Raw genomic sequence first — 21478 nt, 5'->3', positions numbered from 1 at the left:
AATAATGAAAAGGGTTCTCAATTTGTGAATGAACCACTATAGACCCTTGTAATTAGTTATACCAAATTGCTTTGGTTAACCTCAACAAAATACTCAATCACTGAAAATCCTTTCTAGGGCACAAATAGAGGAAGATTTAGAAGTCTTTATTCCATCTGATGTTCAAGGAGGGCAAGGGAGTCTGTTGAATATCTTGAGTTCGAAGCATCAGGTTAGTGGAGGAGTTCTTTGAGCCGCTTAAAGCTGGAGGGATTGACGATATGTATCAGATAAGCAGGTTGAGGCATGGAATCGTAACGATTCTAAAGAAAGATCATACCAAGGTGACAATATTTTCTATCAATAGGAAGAATCTTAGTTTTTTAGTGCCTTTTATCTGTAATATGCTGTCTGATGAAAATATCATAACCTGGAATAGAATATTTTGGATACCAAAAGAAATTAAGGAGGCAAAAAGGTGTGGGAGTTAAGGAAAAAATTAGGTGTGACGAGAGGGTGAGGAGAAAGAAATTGTATAAAGAATGACCTATATGGGAGAGAAGAGATGAAAGAAATAATTAAGGGAATAGAAGAGGAAAACGGGAGGGGTGATAAATGAGGGTATTATAGTTTAAAGTAAAAGATTTGGGGGAAGGGTTAAAAAGAAAGTAGTGAATGAGCTAATATCATAACAACAGATCTAACTTTCGTGTTTGCAAGAAACTAAGATGGAGCAAATAGAGTTTAGTCTTTCTATGGCTTTGGGGGATCCAAATGTATAATGGAAGGTGAATCTAACTAGTATAGAGGGGACTATTGTGTATGTGGGATAAAGAAGTTTTTATGTAAGCAATTCCTTTGGTGGGAATGAATATGGATTGGAAGGGAAACGGAAGGCACTACAAGAAAAAATAACTATTATCTATGTTTATTCCTCATGCGATAAAAATTCTAAGAAAATTTTATGAGAAGAGTTGAAAAGGTGGAAATAAAGCAATGTAATTAAAAGCTTGTTTCCTTAAAAGAAGAGAGAAAAGACGGGAGGAGACCACAAAGGATTCTGATAGAAAAGATAGAAATGGATTTAATGGATTTATAAGAGAGATGGAAGTAGAAGAGTTACCTATGATATAGGTATGTCAGTTACTTCGCACAAGCAAGTCAAATGGAATATCATAAGAAAAATATTCATTGACAATCTTGCTCCACTGTACCACCTTTTTTTTTTTACCTAAATATTTAATTTTTATATAAAATGGCAAAAATACAATTTTTTTATATAATTGAGGTTGTATATTAGAACAGGGTGTCAATATATATTGTTAATGACCTAAGATACAAACCATTGTCCAATTCTCTTAAAGTTTGAAAACATTGAGTAAGTCCAAAACCTTTTACTGTGTTGAATTGTTGGAGGAAGGAAAAGAATTTCAAAGGTGAGGTTAAAGAAAAATTGAAATGATTAAACACTGAAGGGGAATGTCATGCTTTTAAAGATAAATTAAAGGCGATGAAAAGGCTTTTGAAATGGTAGAGCAAAAATCAGTTTGGTAGTAAAAATTATCAATAAAAGTCAATAGTATGGAATATGAACCAACATGACAAAAAGGTGGAGGAAACAACTTTTAAGTGCGGAAGAAGTAGAAGAGAGGAAAAGATTTGTAAGGTAAATCATGGAAGGTATCATTTAAAATGGAATCCTTGATGAAACATAAATGTAGACATAATTGGTTGAAAGAGGGAGAAATAAATAGCAAATTCTTCCATTCTCTAGTCAATTCGGAATGAAAGAAAAACACATTGAAAGGATTACAAGTTGAAATGAATTGGGTCTATTGGGTTTGATAGACCCTGTACAAGTGAAAGAAGAAACTTGGAAATACTTTAAATCTACATTTGGAAGGAGGAACGGAATAGACCCTTACTTGATGGAATCAAATTTGCATAAATTAAGGAGGAAGATAATAAGTTCGTAATACAAAAATTTACACACTAAAAAGAAAGAGAAGCAATTTGGTATTATGATAGCATTACAAGTTCGGGATGACTTCAATTCTAAATTCCTCAAATAACTCTAGATTGTGATGAAAATTGACTTTATGGGTTGTTTACAAGAGTTTCAATCTATTAGGAAATTTAAGAGGGAAATATTTGTCATTTATTACACTCATACCTAAAGCTGAAAATCTTCTGCGTCTTAATTAGTTTAGACCAATATTGTTGGAGGTTGTGTTTACAAAATGGTATTTAAGATCCTAACTTAAAGAATAAAGTCTATATTGTTGACTCGGCTTTGGGCGGGTCATGAGTTCGACCCAATTTTAATGGTAAGCACGGTAAAGAATAATTAGAGTAGAGAAAATATTGAGTTGAATATATATGTTAATATATATAAAGTTGTTAGTCAAATATATATGTTAATATATGTGAAAGTTGTTAGAATATATTAATAAAGTCGTTAGTTAAATGAATAAAGTTGTTAATTAAGTAGCGAGCACCCGTGAATAAAGGTGCATGAGATTCTCTTCTATTGTTAGCACCGTCAGAGAAGGTGCCCATAGGCAAAATATCTTTTTGTTATATATGCTTTCAGTTAAGATTATATTCTCGTGGATGAAAGCTGTTAAAGGGATAACTATAAAAAGGGCTTGAGACCCCCAATAAAGGTACGCTTTCTGAATACTAGAGACTGAAACTGATTATTATTTTGTATGCTTTCATTGACTTGATCGTCGGAGTGTGATCAACAGGTAGCTCCCTTTGTCTCAATGAAGCGTTGTTCCAGTGCACTAAGAGGAGACATACTAGAAGCAAAGTTTGTCCATCCATTCAACCCGAGTTCAATCGGCAAGAACATTTGGCATCCACCGTGGGGTCGATAAAACTTGATCCCATCCGCATTCATGATTGAGCCTTCTGATGTGATGAGAAACACAAGGCAAGGCCCGCAGGGATCTGAAGGAAGTGATTCCCCCATCTTATAACAACTCATGAATGCCATGAGGGCCCTCCAGGATGCCAACGAGAAGCACAGACGAGAGCAAGAACAAATCTAAGAGCGAATCCAAGAAGAAGCCAAGGCTGAGTAGGAGAGGCTACGTGCGGAAGCCCGAGCAGAGCAAGAGCTTTTGCAGAATTGCCTGATGGAAGAAATTGAGACCTCTCGGGCGGCAATGGATGGGCAAGCACAAGCCAATGAGTAGTTGTGCAAAACCAATGAGGAATTACACAAGAGCCTGCACCAACGTGTCCAATGTTCCACCAGGGAATTGTTAGAATATATGGCCTTAAACGAGAGGGGGGGTGAATTGTTTAAGAAGCATTTTTGAAAACTTTTAAACTTAGAATGAAACTTCTTTGATAGAATCTTGATTAAGGATTCAGTTTTTCCAAAACAAATAGCAAAAGCACAAAGCTGGAAAAACAATCGGTTGTTTTAGCGAAACAATCGGTTGTTTATACCAGTTCCAAAATATTAAAACTGAATTAAAGAGATAGGGATAGAGAAATTGTACACAGTTGTTTATACTGGTTCACTCCAATCCAGAGCTACATCCAGTCTTCTCAGAACCCTGAGGAAATCCACTAAGCAATCACCACTTGATCACTTACACCACAACCAAGAGAATGACCTTGAACACCTAAAGAAACACACTCTCCTTGGCCAACACTAAGATTGCTGATCTTGAACACCTCAAGAACACACACCCAATCTCAGCAACACACACAAACGAATTGTTCAGCAGTTTACAAAGATTACACTTGTTACAGATGAATATCTGAAATCAATACAAGTAGAATCATATTCAGCACCTTGATCAATCTCTCAACTCTTTAGCAATCTCAGAACACTTTGAAAAACTCTTAGATCAAAACTTTGTTTCAAGATACATAAAACATCAAAACAGTTTTTCAGAATATATCTAAGAATATAGTTTGTTATCAAATCTTAACAAACTCTTAATTGCATTTAAAATAGATTGGTCAAAGCATTTAATGACTGGAGCGTATTTCGTTAAAGCATTTAAAGCTCAGTCAAAGAAAACAGTTTTTTCGTTATGGTTTCAAAACAAACAATCGATTGTTTCCTCGAATCAATCGGTTGTTTTGTTACTTAACAAAATTCACCATTCAAAAACAGTTTTCAAACTTTCTCAAAACACCTAAGTGTAAACAATCGGTTGTTTCGACAAAACAATCGGTTGTTTCAACTTAGTTTGAAAAACATTTTGCTTTGTTAAAGATTGAGATGCTAATTGCTTTGAGATTTAATCTAAGGGTTGATTACAACATTAAACTACCCCAGAACTAAGCTTAAAGCAGCACAGTAACACCAAGCAAAGCAGAGGCTTCAACATCCTTCAAAGGATTTGGATTCTTCAAAACATTGAACTCCACTTGGTTCAACAATCTCCCCCTATTTGATGAAGACAAATCTCTGGTGCTTGTGTTGTACTGATTAAATCTGAAGCAGTTACTGCAGAGAAAGCATTTATACTATCCAAAGCTTCTTACAGCAGCAAATTAGATTATAACCCTTTTAACACAATAAACAATCGGTTGTTTACACGAAACAATCGGTTGTTTTGATCAGTAGCAGCAGAAAACAATTTTTGTTTTCTTCAGAGATTTAAACATTTTATGCATATAAGACACAAATATACAAGAACCAATAATTCTCCCCCTATTTGTCTTCACAAATAGACTTTATCATATACCAAAAACAGATTTAAGAGAGATTATTAAGATCAAGAATACCTAACTCATTTCTCAAGAAGAAAAACCTCTCTTTTGGCAAAGGCTTTGTGAAGATGTCAGCTAGCTGCAATTTGGTCTCCACAAACTTCACTTCACAGTTCCCATTTTGCACATGATCTCTGATGAAATGATGTCTTATTTCAATATGTTTGGTCCTTGAGTGCTGGATTTGAGTTTTGGTAAGATTTATTGCACTTGTGTTATCACACATCAAAGGAACTTTGCTGATTTGTAAACCAAAATCTCCAAGTTGTTGTTTGAGCCATAGGATTTGTGCACAGCAGCTACTAGCAGCTATATATTCTGCCTCAGCAGTAGAGAGAGCAACACATGCTTGCTTCTTGCTATGCCATGAGATTAGGCTTGAGCCAAGAAGGTGACAAGTGCCACTTGTGCTCTTTCTATCTAGCTTGCAACCTGCAAAGTCAGAATCTGAATAACCAATTAAATGTATTGGAGAATGAGAAGGATACCATAGTCCTACAGATGATGTTCCTTTGAGATATTTCAGAATCCTTTTTGCAGCTTTGAAGTGTGACTCTTTAGGATTTGCTTGATATCTTGCACATAGACACACCGCAAACATGATGTCCGGCCTACTTGCTGTTAGATAAAGCAATGATCCAATCAAACCTCTGTATTTTGTTTGATCTATACTCTTTCCAACAGCATCTGCATCCATGTAGCAGCTTGATGGCATTGGAGTGCTTGCCTCTTTGCAATTCTCCATTTCAAACTTTTTGAGAATTTCCTTGCAATACTTTGATTAACTTAGGAAGATCCCATCCTTTGTTTGTTTAACCTGCAATCCAAGAAAGAAAGATAGTTCTCCCATCATAGACATTTCAAACTCACCTTTTATTGCAGCCACAAATTCTTCACACAACCTATCTTGTGTAGCACCAAAGATGATGTCATCAACATAGATTTGTACAAGAATTATTTCTGCATTTGACTTCTTGATGAAGAGAGTCTTGTCTACCATTCCTCTTTCATAACCATGTGATAGCAGAAAGTTGCTAAGTCTCTCATACCACTGCCTTGGAGCTTGTTTCAGTCCATACAAAGCTTTCTTCAACTTGAAGACATGGTGGGGATACTTGTGATCTTCAAAACCCGGTGGTTGATCTACATAGACTTCCTCATTGATGTAGCCATTCAAGAAGGCACTCTTTACATCCATTTGGAAGAGGTTAAAACCACTCATACAAGCAAAGGCCAGCAGCAGCCTCACAGCCTCCAATCTAGCCACAGGAGCAAAGGTTTCACCATAGTCTATGCCCTCTTCTTGATTGTAGCCTTTGGCTACTAGCCTTGATTTGTTTCTAGTGATCACTCCATCCTCATCTAGCTTGTTCCTGAAAACCCATTTCGAACCAATAATATTCATTTCATTAGTTTTAGGGACAAGAAACCATACCTCATTTCTTTCAAACTGATTTAGCTCTTCATGCATATCTTCAACCCACTTCTCATCCTTGAGAGCTTCCTCAATTGACTTTGGTTCAATTTGAGAAACAAAAGTTGTGTGCCTGCAGTAGTTTAAGATGGAGCTAAGTGTGGAGACACCTTCCTTTATCTGCCCTATGATGTTATCCACTGACAGATCTCTAGGAATCCTCCACTCTTTGGGCAACTCACTCTGTTGCAGAATTTCAATCGGTTGTTTTTGCGAATCAACCGGTTGTTTTTCTGCACAGATATCCATCTTTTCCAAACTGATGCTCTGTTCGTCTTCCTCAGCACTGATCTGTGGGTTCTCACTGGTTCTACGATCTACCTCATCAAAGACTACATGAACTGATTCTTCTACAGTCATCAACCTTTTGTTGTAGACTCTATAAGCATGGCTTGTGAGTGAATAACCAATGAAAATGCCAAGGTCAGCTTTCTCATCAAACTTTCCCAAGCTTTCCTTTCCATTGTGGAGAACAAAACAACTACAGCCAAAGACTTTGAGGTGACTGATGTTGGGCTTCCTTCCATTGAACAACTCATAAGGAGTTTTCTTCAAAATGGGCCTTATAAGCACCCTATTCATCACATAACAAGAGGTGCTCACTGCATCTGCCCAAAAATACTTAGGAAGTCATGACTCACTAAGCATTGTCCTTGCAAGCTCTTCAAGAGATCTGTTCTTCCTCTCTACAACTCCATTTTGCTGTGGTGTTCTTGGAGCAGAGAAATTATGTAGAATCCCCAACTTCTCACAGAACTTTGCAAACTTCTCATTTTGGAATTCTCCTCCATGGTCACTCCTTATGAAGCCTATGTTGCTGTTCTTTGTGTTTTGAAGCCTTCTTGCTAGCTTTTTGAATGCAGCAAAGGCATCACTCTTTGATTCCAAGAACAAAGTCCAAGTGTACCTAGAGAAATCATCAACAATAACAAGAGCATAATAATTTCCACCAAGACTCATAGTTCTAGAGGGTCCAAAGAGATCCATGTGAAGGAGTTCAAGAGGTCTCAATGAAGAGACAAGATTTTTGGTTTTAAAAGAACTTTTCACTTGTTTCCCCTTTTGGCAAGCTTCACAAATGTGATCCCTCTCAAACTTGAGTTTTGGCAGCCCAATCACAAGATCTATTGATATTAGCTTGTTCAAATGATTCATGTGAATATGAGCAATTCTTCTATGCCAAAACCAAGATTCATCTTGCTTGGATAAAAGACATCCAATTGAACATGGTGAAGAGATATCTAAAAGATACACATTATTAACTCTCTTACCTACCAACATTACCTCTTTGGTGTTGGGTAGACAGATTTCACATGTTTTTGTCTTGAACATCACTTGATACCCCTTGTCATATAGTTGGCTAATACTCAGAAGATTATGCTTTAGGCCTTCAACAAAGAGCACATCATGAATCACCAAGATGCTTTCATCTCCTATGGATCCTCTTCCAAGACTTCTTCCTTTGTTGTTGTCTCCATAGGTGACATGACCCTCTTGCGTGAAGGATATTCTCAGGAACTTTGATTTGTCCCCTGTCATATGCTTGGAGCATCCACTGTCCAAGTACCAAAGTTGTTTTCTTTCCTCCAAGATGTCCTACAACAAAGATTTTCAAGTACATAGGTTTGGTCCCCTTATGAATGTGGGTCCATCTGGTTTATACTCATCAATATAAGCTTTATTTTTCTTGGGAATCCACTTCATAAGCCCTTTAGGAACAACATGTTTTCTGATTTTACAGAATCGCACAAAATGACCTCTTTTCATGCAATAAAAGCATGTAACAATCGGTTGTTTCGATGGTCCAATCGATTGTTTTTCTGGCATTTTCGAAAATGATTTTGAAAATCTATCTTGCTTGTTTTGTGGATTAAAACCCAATCCAGATTTTCCAAAAACACAATTTTGAGATGCTAGCACACTCTCAAAGTTAGATTGGCCTTTAGAAAGCTTATCCACTATTTTAACAAGATAGTGGACCTTATTTTCAAGATTTTCACAATTTTCACAAACTAGAGTATCACACTTGCAAGAGGAGTTTTGTAAATGATTTCCAAATTTTCAAAATCCATTTTTGAATTTTCTAAATCCTCTTCCAGTGCCTTTACTCTGTTTTCAAGCCAGCTATTCTTTTCTTTCAATCGATTGTTCAAGAGAGCCAATCGGTTGGCTTCTTCATGAGTTTCTTGAAAGGCTTGAAGCAATTGATCATAATTTTCAGAGTTTGAAGAGTTTGATGAACTTACACTACATGAGTCATCCTCCCTCCTGTCCATTAAGCAAAGATTTAGGCTTTTCTTGTTTTGCCTTTTCTTTCTTCTTGTTTGACTCTTTGTTATTGCTTCCTTTGGTTCATGAGCAGCCTTGAGTGTCTCCCACATTTCCTTAGCAGTTTTGCACTTTGATATTCTGAAAAATTCATTAGTTTCTAGTGCAGAAGCTATAATATTTTGAGCAGACTTATCAAGCTGAGCCATCTTACATTCATCATCTGTCCATTTGGACAAAGGTTTTGTACAAAAAGCATTTTCCTTTTTGAAATGTAAGGACCATTCTCAATTGAGTCCCAAATTCTTTGATCAATGGATTCAATAAAGATTTTCATTCTTGCTTCCCAAAACTTATAATTCAATCCACAGAATAAAGGTAGTTTGTAGATTGAAGCACCCTCCTCAAAAGATAGTTTTCCAGCCATAGAAAAAAGATTTTTAGATCAACTTGAATAACTTTCAAGAACCAAGCTCTTGATGCCAATTATTAGAATATATGGCCTTAAACGAGAGGGAGGGGGGTGAATTGTTTAAGAAGCATTTTTGAAAACTTTTAAACTTAGAATGAAACTTCTTTGATAGAATCTTGATTAAGGATTCAGTTTTTCCAAAACAAATAACAAAAGCACAAAGCTGGAAAAACAATCGGTTGTTTTAGCGAAACAATCGGTTGTTTATACCAGTTCCAAAATATTAAAACTGAATTAAAGAGATAGGGATAGAGAAATTGTACACAGTTTTTTATACTGGTTCACTCCAATCCAGAGCTACATCCAGTCTTCTCAGAACCCTGAGGAAATCCACTAAGCAATCACCACTTGATCACTTACACCACAACCAAGAGAATGACCTTGAACACCTAAAGAAACACACTCTCCTTGGCCAACACTAAGATTGCTGATCTTGAACACCTCAAGAACACACACCCAATCTCAGCAACACACACAAACGAATTGTTCAGCAGTTTACAAAGATTACACTTGTTACAGATGAATATCTGAAATCAATACAAGTAGAATCCTATTCAGCACCTTGATCAATCTCTCAACTCTTTAGTAATCTCAGAACACTTTGAAAAACTCTTAGATCAAAACTTTGTTTCAAGATACTTAAAACATCAAAACAGTTTTTCAGAATATATATAAGAATATAGTTTGTTATCAAATCTTAACAAACTCTTAATTGCATTTAAAATAGATTGGTCAAAGCATTTAATGACTGGAGCATATTCAGTTAAAGCATTTAAAGCTCAGTCAAAGAAAACAGTTTTTTTGTTATGGTTTCAAAACAAACAATCGATTGTTTCCTCGAATCAATCGGTTGTTTTGTTACTTAACAAAATTCACCATTCAAAAACAGTTTTCAAACTTTCTCAAAACACCTAAGTGTAAACAATCAGTTGTTTCGACAAAACAATCGGTTGTTTCAACTTAGTTTGAAAAACATTTTGCTTTGTTAAAGATTGAGATGCTAATTGCTTTGAGATTTAATCTAAGGGTTGATTACAACATTAAACTACCCCAGAACTAAGCTTAAAGCAGCACAGCAACACCAAGCAAAGCAGAGGCTTCAACATCCTTCAAAGGATTTGGATTCTTCAAAACATTGAACACCACTTGGTTCAATAGGAACGATCTCTAAACTTACCAGCGAGGGACAGTCCCAAACCATTCTCGAAGGAAATCATGGATAATCTTGTGCCAGCTCATTACATCACACCTAAACTTGCCTTTTTCACGGGGATAGAGGACCCTGAAAATCATTTCACGGCATTCAGTGCTCAGATGATTATCTCTGGAGGGACGAATGTTACCCGGTGTAAAATGTTCATGGGAACTTTTATAGGTACGACCCTACAATGGTTCAGTGGGATCCCTTAAATCACCTCTTTCTCTTAGTTTCCACGATGTTTAGAGAGCAATTCTCCGCCAACAAGGTCAAACCCCTGAGGATGTATGACCTCTTTGGTGTGAGGCCAAGGGAGGGAGAGCAGTTGAAGGATTACCTGAATAGGTTCAGTGCGCTTACGGTAAGACTTCAAATGCATGATAAAGATATGGTGATCGCCACTTTCTAGCCAGGGATCGCAGTGGGACCATTTAGCGACTCTTAATTAGAAATCCAACGGAAACATTTTCCGAGGTACGAGAACGAGTTGTCGCCCACATCGAAGCAGAGAAAGCCATGGTAAAAAAGAACGAAAACTCGCATTTAAGGCAACCTAGGTCTAAGGAAAGCAGCCGATATCGACTCTTATGAGTCAACGAAACCTCAGCCGAGAAGAGAACGGGCTCGAGGTACGTTTCATACGTAGCCAAAAGAGGCGAGCCCAAGACAAAGGCCATAGAGGACTCATCAACTCGATCCAAATTCTGAGTGTCCTACAAAGAATTGTTGAGCATGCTAGGGGTAACAGACAAGCTGAAGTTTCCCCAGAAGTAGACCGAAATCTGGGATCACGAAAAAATGCCTAGTGTGAGTTCCACAAAGCAGTTGGGCATAATGTCGAGCGATGCATAACTTTGGGCAACCAACTAGCTAGCTTGGTGAAGGAAAGGTTCCTTAAGGAGTATCTTAAGGTTGACTGGTAAGAGCCAAAAGGAGAGGTCGCTCTCAAGTACCAAGCACATGAGACACCGGTCCATGGAGAGCTGAACACCATCTCGAGAGGATTTTTGGGAGGAGGGAACTCTGCTTCCAAACATAAGCGATCATCCACCAGAGCCCACTCTTTGCTTCACGAGCTCTAACCCTAAAGACATGGTTCCTCACGAGGATGATTCGGTGGTGATATTTGTTGTCATCATGGGAATGAGGGTGCACAAAGTCTTGATTGATCAAGGGAGTTCGGCTGATGTGATGTACTCGGGAACATTCAGTAGCTTGCAGTTGTCTCTCGAACAATTGAGGCCATACAATGGGTGTTTGGTCGGCTTCGCGAGAGATCAAGTTGAAATACGAGGGTACGTCGAGCTGAGGACAACCTTCTCTGAAGACATCACGACTAGGACGATTACCATCAGGTACATCGTTGTTAACGCGTCCTTCGCTTACAATTTGCTTTTGGGGTGACCTTCCGTAAATAGATTGGGTGCGGTGGCCTCAAAGACTCTTATGAAGATAACACTGCCTTCTTCTGAGGGAGAAGTGATTACCATAAAGTCCAACTAGAAGACGACGCAAAAGTGCTACGAGAGTAGCGTGAAGAATAAAAGAGGAACTTACGCGATCACTATTCAAGCAGCAGACCCATAATGGATTGTGGATGCAGAACTCGTCAATGAGAGGTGACCTGGACCTGCTGGAGAGGTTTAGGAAAGGGAGATAAAAGGGAAGTTTAAGCTCGACATCACGTTGGGAAAAGAGCTCGAAGATAAGATAACTGATGTGATATAGGAGAACATGGGTGCTTTCGCATGGTCATCCGCACACATGCCCGAGATAGACCCAGACTTCCTATGTCATCGGTTTATGATGAAGACCAAGGAGAGAGGGCGCCTCCTTACCTCAGCACCCATCATACCTCAAAGGATTATTAGGAGCAGAGCACAGACTTTGGGTGTTGAGCATCAATTGGTTTCCCTTTTTGTAATTTCCGTAGAGTAGATTTATATAGCATAAATAGGAGGTGAAGATATAAGAATGGGCCTATGAGAAGTCCATTAGGGAAGGAAGGGAACCCTACCTTCTAGAATATGTAGAATAGTGCGACATTGATCAAGGTCAAACCCTAGCCGCACCATATTTGCTTTTTTTCCCTTCTACCCTCATTCCTTGTTTTCCAAGGCTCCTCTTCTTATAAATAGGAGGCCTCCCTCTTTGTATTGAGAAGTTGAATGAAATAGAGAAAAGTTACTCTGCACATTTTTGTGTGTGAATGATTAGTGAGGCTTGTCCTCTTAGTCTTAGTCTTATCTTGTGAGTTTTGAGAGCTCTCAAGTGGCGGCATCCTTCACTTATCTTGGAGTCATTTCACCATCCAAGTGGCGTGCAACCATTCTCAGTTCCATTTCTCATAAGCTTCCTTTTCCTTCATCTTTTCTATTCCATTGTCATTCCATTTCAATTCATAAATATGTTCTTATTTTGTTGTCTTGATTATATTTGGTCATTGTCTTTTGTTATTGTTTTCCATGCTTAAATTTCGCTCCATATCTTGTCATCATCTTCATCTTATAATTGTGTTTTTCCTTTTACCTTTGTGAAATGAACTTTCACATCTACTTAACCACTTGGTTAAGTTAATGTCCAGTGGGGATTTTCCATAGGTTTTCACTCATTAATTATTTTAAAATCTCAATCATAAATCTAAAGTGTCACTTAAATGAACAATCCTAAAATCAACTTACATCATGTGGTTATCAGAGCTTAGGTTCTTATGCTTAATTTGCTTGAGTTGATTTGGCACTTTACAATTTCTTTACATTCTAGCACCTTTAATTCTTGTCTTTAAATTCAAGTACTTTTACTTTCTTGTCTTTAAATTCAAGTACTTTTCCTTTCTTGTCTTTAAATTCTTGTCATTATTTTCTTGCTTTTTATTTTCCAGCACCTTATTTCTTGCATAATTTTTTTCTGCCATTTTTTAATATTCATAGCATTTTTCGTTTTGAATATGTTTCTTGTTATATCTTTTATTGATCTTGCCTTTTACCTTGAGTTTTATGTTCATTAGTGTTCTAGGTGTCCTTGTTTTGATTCTACTTGCTTTTAATTTTGAAGTTTGCAAAGTAATTAGAAACTTGTTTTTAGTAGAAGTAGATTTAAAGTTCCAAACACATGATTTCAAGTGTTCAATTATATTGAATCCAACCAATTTTTTTTTTTTTTTTTTGTAAAAATTAAAAGTTCTTGACCAATATGCATGATACAAATTATGGTCTTCTTTTCCATAAGTCACATTTAGTACAAAACAAAACAAAACAGTGATACAAAAACAACAAAGAAAATTTAAAAGGCATCTTTGGTTATCACTTCTCAAAGAAAAATCATTTTCCAAACTATGGATTCAACTTGATTGGCAAATTGTTTTCAACCTTGTGGACTTTTTTTATCCTTTTACTTTAACAAGTTCTAAAGAAAAGTTTCATAGTTAAAAGCTTAGTAAGTTTCTTAGAGTCTTCTTTTGTACCTTTTCTTATTTGTCTTCCTTTTCAAGTTTTGTCATAAATCTCTTTTCAAGTTGGTTTAGCTTTTTCTTGCCTAAGCTTTTATTGTTTATCTTTATTTTTTCTGTCTTCAAGTTTTGTGGTGATTTTACTTTGAGCAAGTGTTGAGGCTTTGACCTTTTTCACTTGAGAGTTTTTCAACCACAAGAAAGACTTTGGCTAAGGGAGGAAATCTTGTTTCTTGAGTGCTTAGAGTGTTTTTTCTTCAATCGTTGCAAGCTTTAATTTCTTACTCACTTATTTTTTTTACTTGTTTGTTACTTGTGTTTCTTGTTTGTTTTTTATGGTTCATATTTCAAGTGGAGAATCTTCTAAACCTCAATCTCCCCAAAAGGCATTCGTTATGGGAGAATTGGCGGCGACCGAAAGAACTATAGCTCAAAAGGATGAAGAGGTGAGGCAAATGGAGGAAAGACTCCAAAGGCTAGAATCGGCCTATTATAGACCCCAAAGAGGAAGAAGATATCATCTAAGGCATAAATTAAGAAGTTATCAAAATTATGGTTGCCATGAAGAAGAGGACGAATTGAGAGTGCATCATTTTGAAAATAGGCGCCAAAATGTGGCGAAGCCTTTTTTACCATTTGTAAAATTGCCTAGTTTTAGTGGGGAAGGTGATCCCAATGTTTATTTAGGATGGGAGGCTAAGGTATAACAACTCTTTAATGTGTATGGGGTCCAAGATGACCAAAAGGTTAAGTTAGCCTCCTTAGAATTTTTGGATTATGCCATGCAATGGTGGCACAAAATGTCATGGACATTGGTTTAAACAAGAGATCAGCTGTGGTCTCTTGGGAGGATTTCAAATTATGCATGCGCGCTAGATTTGTGCCTCCACACTATAGGAAAGAGTTCTTATTGAAGCTCCAACGACTTCAATAAGGAAGACAAAGTGTGGATGCTTATTTTAAGGAAATTGAAACAACATTAACAAAGATTGACATGCATGAAAGTGAGGAATAAAAAATGGCTAGATTTGTAAGTGGCCTAAGAAGGGATATCCAAGATGTGGTAGAACTCTATGAGTATACCTCTTTAGAAAAGTTGGTTCACCATGCCATCAAGGTAGAATCACAAATTTCAAAGAAAACCTCTTTTAAAAAATCTCATAATCATGACTTTTACCACTCTTCTTGGAAAAACAAAAACAAGTCTTCTTCAATTTTTCCCTCCAATTTTGTTAAGGAGTCCACTTACAAACCTAGGGATTCTAAAACCTCACCTTCAACTCCTAAATCCCCTACTAAAACCTCAAGTAGAAAATGTTGGGTATATTAGTGTCTAAGTTCAAGAGGGGAGGGGTGAATTGAAGTTATAAAATTTTCGCCAACACAAACTGGTTTACAGTATATCAGAGGAAAAAAAACATATTGATTTTAGAATGAACAGATTGATTCTTCAAAACGCTTCAACACAAAACCAGAACTTGTTCAGATTAGTATTAAGATCAAACAGGGAATTCTAAAGAACAAATGAGTGATTTTCACAAACAACAATATGAACAAAAGTTGCAACAACATATCAAGTACAAATCCTTTTGATTCAATTTGTCCTTAAACCAGTTAGCACGCAGATTCAACAAGCTTTATGTATGATTAAAGGAATTGTCCTGATTAAAGAAAAACAGTTTGAACAAGCCCAGAAATAACATATTCATCTTTTAATGAACAAATTTATTTCTTAACAGATTATCAATTAATCAAGAAAAGAAGTGTAGGGATGAGAAGATTTATGCAAGCACGATTTAAACTGGTTCACTCATAAAGAGTTACATCCAGTTTCACCTTACTCCAAGGTGAAATACACTAAAAACCAATTTCAAACAATTACAACACAACAGTTCTTGAAACCTACAAGAATAATACAACCAAAGCTGAAAAACCCTATTTTAGCACACCTTGCACTCCAAGAAACCCTATCAAAGAGTGACTAACACTTACACCTTTTACAAGAAAGAATAAAGGAAAGATAACACCTGAAAGAAGATGCAAGAACAAAAAACAGTTGTCCCAATTGCAGCAAAAATAGTACCAGCACCTTCACCAAGATCAAGGTTCTCCTAGAACAAGCGCACTTAAAGATCCCTTATTTCAATCCTTCTTTTCACACAGAAAATGTTTAATCTCTGTTAAAACCGTGATTGCTCAACAACCTTTCATGTGAGAGAGACCTTTCAGTTTATAGAAAACAGTTTCTAACAACTTTTCAAAAAACAGTTAAAAAGCTGTTATAAAAACAACAGGTTGATTTCAAAACAAACAGATTGTTTTTCAGGAAAATTGTCAGCTCAGCTTAACTAAAATAACTAATTGAACTGCATTTTTGGTGCCCTAACAAACTTTCGAAAAACCTTTCAGCAGAACAAAAATAAACCTATTATTTTACAAAGAAACAGATTTATTTTTGTCAGTATCCTGATTTTTGAGAAAACTCTAAAAAGCTTTTTGAAAAACATTTAATCACTTCATGTGCTTGATCTTACCACCTTGATTAGGCATCTAGGATAGGTCATGTAGCAAAAGACAACCTTAAACACACACTAGCCTAAATACAAGATCATTTAAAACACATTACAATCTTCAAAGTAAACTAGTTATTTTCTACATCAAATACACACTAAGACTAGGTAGAGAAGAAGCTTCATCCATCTTCAACAGAAAATAATGTTTAGGTTTTGGTCACATTGATTCAAATTGTCCTTCCAAACACAATATGATGGTGCATGAAGGGGTAGTTCTAAGTGACCATAATTCACAAAGATCTAAGTCTCTTAATCATTCTAGATCCCCAAGTGAGGAAGAGAGTGAGAGTCCATGTGTAGGCGACTTATTAGTAGTGAGACGAATGCTAGGACAAGTTTTAAAGCCCTTTGATGAAAGTCAAAGAGAAAATATTTTCCACACTAGATGTCTCATTAATGAAAAGTTGTGTTCTTTAATAGTGGATGGGGGGAGTTATGCGTATGTGGCAAGAACAAGAGTAGTAGATAAACTTGGATTGTCTACTATCTCTCATGCCAAGCCCTATAAGCTTCAATGGTTAAGTGAAGGGGGGGAGATCATAGTTAATAAGCAAGTCCTCATAGCCTTTTCTATTGGAAAATATAAGGATGAAGTCTTATGTGATGTTGTACCTATGGAAGCTAATTTTACCGACCAATCCTCGGTCATCGAATTCAGTAACTGACCTCAGACATCGCACACCGATGCCTGATAGTAAAGATGGGCCACGTAAGGTGGGCCCCAGATACACATATCAGGGTGTTGGTCAGTCTTCGGACTTCAGAACCATAGACCTCGACGTTGGAAATCGACATCAGACCTCGCCAGAAGAGGGAGAGATCGTACGTTGATGGTCTGAACAGTTATATTGGGCCATGTAAGTTGGGTCCCAGAATTACATAGTTATCAGCTGAAAACATATATGAGGAAAGCCTAAGTCGCGAGGGAACCATGCAAGTGGTGTGTAAAGCGCATTAAGGCGCGACACAAGTGAATAACTCCTGGAAGCACTAAGGCCCATTAGGGTTAGGGTTTCGACAGGAAGTTGCATGCATGACACATGAATACTTAGGGCACCCGCGAAACAGATGGTCCCAAAGATTAGGTGCACAAGTTGGTACCCAAGCAGCCATTCTGTTAGTCGCTGCACTCCAGTTAAGGGAAATTCCATGTGCCAGATTACGCTAAGATTATGTAATAACGGTGTAGGGACATTCTCCAAGGAACCCTAGACGTGGGTAAGGGAACCAAGGTAAACCCTAGTTTCAACCTATATAAAGGGTGCTAAGAACCCTAGCAAGGTACGAGGTTTCTAAGACTGAAACTACTTTATACACTTGGTGTTTCTTTGCCCTAATACTGACTTGAGCGTCGGAGTGCAAACGACCGTCAAGGCGCCCTTTGTCTTTGCAGGTGAGAGATTCTTTGATCAAGAAAGTTCGATTCTCAGGCGGAAATAGGAGGGCCAAAGGTTGTCATTCGAGTCAACCGGCAAAGCGAGTCAACCAGCGGGAACACTAATCATATTCTTTTAGGTAGGCCATGGCAATATGATAGAAAAAGTCTTCATGATGGTCTTACCAACAAAATCTCTTTCAACTTCCATGGGCATAAGGTCACACTAAAATTTCTCTCACCAAAGGAAGTCCATGAGGACCAACTTAAAATGAAAGAAAAGAGAGAGAGAAAGAAAAAGATAAAAAGAATTCTAAGAGAAGCCTTCTCATTTCCCCACAAGAGGTCAAAAAGGTAATTCTTTCCCAAAAGAATATTTTCATAGCTTTTCCTAGGGTCCTTGCAAGTGAGTTGGCGTTAGACAGTTCTTCTTGTTTGGCAAATTTGGTAAAGGAATTTCAAGACCCCCCAAAAGGATTATCTCCTCTAAGAAGCATTGAACACCAATTAGATTTCATACCCGATGCTTCTTTACCAAATAGGCCTGCATATAGGACCAATCCAACCGAGGCCAAGGAAGTTCAACAACAAGTAGAGGAATTAATAGCTAAGGGGTGGGTGCAAGATAGCATGAGTCATTGTGCTATGCCTGTGATTCTTGTCCCTAAAAAGGATGGAAGTTGGAGGATGTGTACGGATTGTCGCTCCATAAACAACATAACCATCAAGTATAGGCATCTCATTCCTAGATTAGATGACTTGTTGGATGAATTACATGGGTCTCAAAGATTTACCAAAATTGATCTTAAGAGTGGTTATAACCAAATCCGGATTAAACCGGGGGATGAATGGAAAACCACCTTTAAGACCAAGTTTAGTTTATATGAGTGGTTAGTCATGCCATTTGGCTTGACCAATGCTCTAAGTACCTTCATGCGACTCATGCACCATGTTTTAAGGCCTTTCATTGGCAAGTATGTAGTGGTTTATTTTGATGACATTCTTATCTATAGCTTGTCTTTAGAGGATCATGACAAGCATGTTAGGCAAGTGTTAGAAACCCTTAGGAAGGATAGTTTGTATGCTAATTTTGCTAAGTGTATGTTTGCACTACATCATATTTAAAGCATTAGTTTGCTAGATCAAAAACTAAGTGCACTCAATCTGAAGGAATTCTATTTTATTCACATACCCCTCTTAGATACTCAGTAATTAACATAACGGGCTTCCTGTCTGTAACATCTCCAAGAAACTGAACTATATTGGGGTGTCGAAGCTTCACTAACAAATTGACCTCATGCCTGAAGTCCTGACTGCATAAAATTTAACACAGAATATGAGTTATCCAAAAAACCTGTGACATACGATTTATATGCTCGCCCCCCTCCCCAATTCCTTTAACTGTTTATCATTTATCATAAACAGACATGACTACGCATCCAATATCCAATAGGTTTAGAATAAACCATGAGTACATTTAGCAAAAACACTTAAATAAATTGTCAAAGTCTTTCCTAATGCTAACGGATAACAGGTAAAAGTAAGCTACTAGACCTTCTTTTAACAACTTCACCAGCCACAAGCAATCTAATGACATTCACATCGCAAATAACGACCAACTAGCAGCAACCAAATTGAAACAAATGCCAGAGACGAAAGAACGAATCTCACATCACCAATCTATCTTCTGAAAGAGATGGAAGAATACGTTTAACAGCGACTGGTGTTCCACGCCAATGGGCTTTTAAAATCTCACCAAAAGACCCCTTCATGAAACATAAAGATGATATACACGAAAAGAAATTATACCATTGTCTTGCTATTTTTGGTATAGATCATATATATCCTTCAACAAATAAAATCTTGTTCAATCCAGGTAAGATTACTATGGACGGTAAAGCTCTCCTCCTAGTATTTAATGTATCTTTATACTGAGGACTCTAATTCGAGAGAACTAGATAAGCTGAAACAACCCCATGCCAATTAATTTGTTTTCTTAGGAGAATATATTATCCCTCTCTTTTTCTAATTAATTTTAAAAGCAGTTTTCCTTTTTCTAAAATTTGTTATTCTGTTGAGCACATTGGAGAGAGTTTGTCTCTTGAGCATTTTTTCCTTCTAAAACCTTATCCTCTGACTGAACACATAAACAGTGCATTTAAAGAAAACAAAGAGAAGACGATGAAAAAACACTTTTCAATTGTTGCTGTTATTGGATTTTTTACAACAGCTGTTTTGAAAAAAAAAATCAGTACTTAATTTATTTCATATGAGAAACTGATTGATCTTTAATGTAAAATTGTTTTAGAAAACAGCTTTTAACACAAAAAGTCTGAGAGGAATGAAACAGAACAGAAATTTGTTTCCTTTTTTCCATAATCATCCATAAAAATGCTTGAAATGCGATGATCGTACTTGGATGATGATTACGCAGCAAACACTTCAGTCCACTATCAAACTTGCCACTATAGGGACTAAAGCATAGCACAACATCAACAAATTGCCACTCAACACAACAAATAGTTCTGTTGTGGTTTAGCAAACAAATCTGGGCAAAAAGTTGATACATATACTATGTGTCCCCTTAGTCTCACACAAATGCACATCCTTACGTCCTTTCCATCCTGAAAAAGCATTTCGAAGACAAAAAAAAACACATGTAAATATATTACAGATATATTTCAGGAGATCTGATACAAATTTGATTTAGTTGACTTTATTTCTATTTATATCATATTTTATTTGTATTACGCAGACAACCTATTTTGAGAATATTTGCTGTAAATTATTTTGACAAGAACCATGGAAGAACTCCACCACCAAAAAAGCTAGCTGCAGTAGTAGTTGAAGAGTCGAAGACCTTATAAACCTCACACTAGAATCTCATACTACCTTATCTACTGTAGTATTCTTCAATTAAAATTAAGTTTTCACCATCACCTCAATCAATTTTTATTCACGAACTATTAAGACAAAACTACTTCATGGCATTCTTCCTAAATTAAATTTTGTTGTTAAGTTGCACATGAAAATGTGGTGATTAAAGAGTTAAAAGATGTACTCACTCTGTTTCACTTTCTCTCCTGCGGAGAATAAGAACATTAGAAAGTTAGGACAACTGCATATTTATGATCACAACTCTTATTGTATGTGGCATTGGGAGTGTCTAGTTTTTTCAATTAGAAATGAAGCATTTTTTTCAATCTTTTTCTTTGATCTCAAGCATTGTAAACACAAATTGTGATGAATTCAATGAAATACATGCTAGAAAATAAGGAAACTATGTAGTTCTTACCCAACAAAAGGAGGAAAAGCACATTCCAATGTACAACCATGGCACTAAAACACTAGATATATAACTGATTTCATAAGAGAGAAGAGATCCAGGAAGCCTTGCAAAGTTATTTAAATTCCAGCCAGACTTTATGTACTGGTCATGTGAAGCAGAACCTAGTTGACTAGATTTCCTAGGGAAACCACTTCCAAAAATTCCAGTTTCCAGATCAGCTCCATAAAGCACCTAGAAGTGATAGTAAATTAAATGTAAGTAGAGCAGCATATAAGGGCAACAAATAGATAATAGTTTCGTGCAGCCAAAAATTATTGAGTTTCTACATAATGTGACCTCAATTTCTTCAGTAGGAAATGTTGAGTATTAATTGTGTTCAAAATCAAGATATAAATCAATATGACACAGACTTGATCAAGCCACCCACAGTCAGAGTCTTCATCTGAAAGGTCCTCATATTGTCCATAATTAATCCATGGTCTTCGACGAAGGGATCTAGGAACCTTTGCAGTTTCACGAACTTGAACATCATTTTCCACCTTAGATGTAAAACAATAGCACTCTAAATACACAATAGAACGCAAATTAAATTTAAAGGACCATACACTAAAATTTGTTCACAATATATTTCACAAATTAAGAACCAGCACACGACAAAG

The 21478-nt window shown here is 36.7% G+C and overlaps 1 pseudogene; it reads left to right on the top strand.

Moving 5' to 3' along the window:
- The window catches only part of LOC137838363 (uncharacterized), a 54206-nt pseudogene extending 35551 nt beyond the window's left edge, over window positions 1–18655 (top strand).
- Window positions 18656–21478: the final 2823 nt, after the last annotated feature.

This window comes from Phaseolus vulgaris, chromosome 4 (genome assembly GCF_051622355.1).
Source record: "Phaseolus vulgaris cultivar YP4 chromosome 4, ASM5162235v1, whole genome shotgun sequence".
NCBI lineage: Eukaryota > Viridiplantae > Streptophyta > Magnoliopsida > Fabales > Fabaceae > Phaseolus > Phaseolus vulgaris.
The sequence above is the reverse complement of the archived record's forward strand: the minus strand, read 5'-3'. Positions and strand labels throughout refer to the sequence as shown.